Here is a 3,073-nt window from a genome sequence, read left to right as displayed (position 1 = left end):
TCCTGTATTTTAACCATCTCCCTCTCAAAATATCTCTTCACCTTTTTATGAAGACACCTTATTTATAATTTGAAAGTGGGTTGAAACAGCTTGAATATCCTGTATTTTAACCATCTCCCTCTCAAAATGTCTCTTCACCTTTTTATGAAGACACCTTATTTATAATTTGAAAGTGGGTTGAAACAGCTTGAATATCCTGTATTTTAACAATCTCCCTCTGAGCATTTTATCATCAATTAATCACCCCTGCCTGGGTCAGTTAATATATTTCTGTTTTTACATTGGAAATTTTCTATCTCAAAATTTTACTATGTACTTGTTCTTGCTGGCATGCTTTGTGAAAAAAAAATAAATATTCCCTGCTCAAATTTTAACTTTCGTCCAGAATTAATTTTATTTATTTATTTATTTATTCATTTTCTCAATTACTGAATGACAACTTTATTTTTCTTACACTTTTAAGGCTGAACCTTCATTTAAATTGAAAAGTATGGTAATTGTATTTACTCATTAAATATTATTAAAGTTTTCTAAAACACAACTTGAAAACATCCAGCATGCATGTTTAATATCAGTACAATAAATTCAAGATGAAGTACACGCTACATGCAGCAAAGCTAGATTACAAATTATCATAGTTGTGGTCGTCATCATCATCATCATCTTCATGTTTTCTTTTCAATGCATTTGATGATTCATTGGCAGTATTTTGTGATGACACCATATTAGTGGTAATAAGAATGTTTCTGGGCCCAATTAATGATGGATTAATGAGAACATTCTGAACTGCTGAAGTTGCAGGAATTGAAGATTTTACAGCTGGAGACTGCGATGTAGGCATCTGTACTGTAAACCTTTGTCCCGTGAGGGACATGGGAGTCCCCACTTTAGTTGAAACAGACATGGTCTGTGGGGTTGGTGTGCCTAGTGTGGGAGTACTTGGTCTGCTAGTAACCGAACCAACACTTAACCGTGGGACTGTTATTCTTCCTGCAGAAGTTGATGCCTTTTTCTGTAAAGATTTCAGCCTATAGTTTGGAGCTGTTAAGCAATACCTATCAGGTGGCAACCTAGGACCTGAATATGGCTTGATTAATGGCAAAGGCGTTTGATTTCTTTGCCTTGCGATATCTAATACAAATTTCTTGGGGGAGGAGAGGTGAAAGACTGGTCAGCGCGGCACCGGATTGCCAATCGCACATCATCTGCATCAACGGTAGCTTTCTTAGCGTGGCTTGAATCAATTTTTGCATCATCTAGAATTGTGGTCACATATCGGAAGGCAAACTCCAACATCTGATTTATAACTCTTGGCTCATATTCTGTAATCCCCATATCCTTCAGGATTTGTGCCATCATCTGTGCATCTTTCGGCATGCTCTTGGGAGAAGCCATCTTGCCAGACTCCATGATATCTGATGATCAGACTTCTCGAGCTAAATCACCCACATTAATGTATTTCAGTCCGGATTTTGATGCAAGTTCTTTGCCTAGTGTGGTTTTTCCAACCCCTGGTGTACCGGTGAGCAGGATGTTCGGAAGCAACATGGTCCTCACTGCGACTGCTCCGATCACCTCGCTCAAGCGCCCTTTGCGCTACGGGGAGGACCAGAATTAATTTTAATTTGTTTTTGCTGGCATTCTGCTGTGATAAAGAATATCCTCTGCCCCAAATTGAACTTTTATCCAAAATTAATTTTAGTTTATTAGTTAAAATGGTCAAGTTTTGAATCTCATTAAAATTTTTTTGTCTATCACTCTGGACTACTGGATTTTTTACATACAGTGTTTTAAGCTTTTATTGTTATGATTGGTTTTGGCAGATAAGAATATAGATTAACAAAAACATTCTTATTTCCCTGTTTACATTCTAAGCTCTTCCATATTTAGTCTCTATTTACCATATGTGGTAGATTGTATTTACTCTATTTCTTTGTTGATGTTATATGTTTTCTTTTTGTATTTGTGTGTATGTGTGTGCCTTTTGTTTGCTGTTTAGGAAGGGTTGTATAGCTCCTGTTTAACATTGCACTAAAAAGCTTTTGACATCACTAATCCCCTTTTAACTTGATACACTTCTACTATTTGGTTTATGAGTTTTAAATTACATCTTTCAATTTCAAAATTGTACCACTATGACAATCAAAGACATTATTTTCCTCTTCTCTAACCTCTTTACCTGCCATTTCTTATTTGTTATTTCAACCCAAACATAAAGTGACAGCCTTTGTGCCCCACCTGTCCCCACCTTGGTTTTTGGTTTAGATCTACAATTAAATACATCGAAGCACATGCTGTTCAAAAGTGTATCCAAAGCATCACTTGCTGAGTGGAATTTATCCTTAACAGAGGCCTCATGAGGGAATCAGGTCTCGCTGAGTTTTGCGTGCTTAATGAACTTTCCCCACTGTCTTGATACATAGATAGGATCACTGGATAAGGTACTTGCCCAAAATGTATTTTTCTTGTGATTTTAGGAAATATTGTTTGGCTTTGGGGAACAGGCATGTGTGTTCTCATACTGGGATTCCATTTTGTTCTACCAGGACCTTTAATTTCTACCAGTTACTTCATTCATTCTCTTCACCACAAGTCTCCTTCCTTTGACCAGGCCTCCCCATCTCCCAGCAATTCTGCCCTTCGAAGATTGGCCCCTCTGGCCCTCTGCACCGTGAAGCCCCTGCCTTTCAATTCCCCAGTAGCAGGGTTCTGATCCACCAGGTCTCAGCCATGTTCTGTGTTTCTCCACACTCAAATTTTTACCACTATGACACACGTGTATATATATACATGTGTGATTTTTAATTTGTATATATATACACATGTGTATTTAAATTGTAGATCTAAATTAAACATATACATATGTGTGTATATATATATATATTTTTAATTATCTTTGCATATACATAATCTTAGGGGTGGAACCAAAGTATAAACACAAAATTCATTTAAGTTTTATATATGCCTTAAACACACAGCCTGAAGCTAATTTTATGCAATATTTTAAATAATTTTGTGCATGAAACAAAGTTTGTGTGCATTGAATCTTCCACTTATGGCATCATATTGGCAC

At 36.5% G+C, this 3,073-nt stretch overlaps 1 pseudogene; it reads right to left on the bottom strand.

Annotated features, from left to right (window-relative positions):
- Positions 1-273: 273 nt before the first annotated feature.
- Positions 274-2,600, bottom strand: LOC135272606 (transcription initiation factor TFIID subunit 9-like; annotated as a pseudogene).
- Positions 2,601-3,073: the final 473 nt, after the last annotated feature.

The sequence above is a fragment of the Aotus nancymaae genome, unplaced genomic scaffold (genome assembly GCF_030222135.1).
Source record: "Aotus nancymaae isolate 86718 unplaced genomic scaffold, 86718_ANA_hifiasm-v0.15.2.pri h1tg000117l, whole genome shotgun sequence".
Lineage (NCBI taxonomy): Eukaryota > Metazoa > Chordata > Mammalia > Primates > Aotidae > Aotus > Aotus nancymaae.
This window is presented reverse-complemented; position numbering and strand designations above follow the sequence as displayed.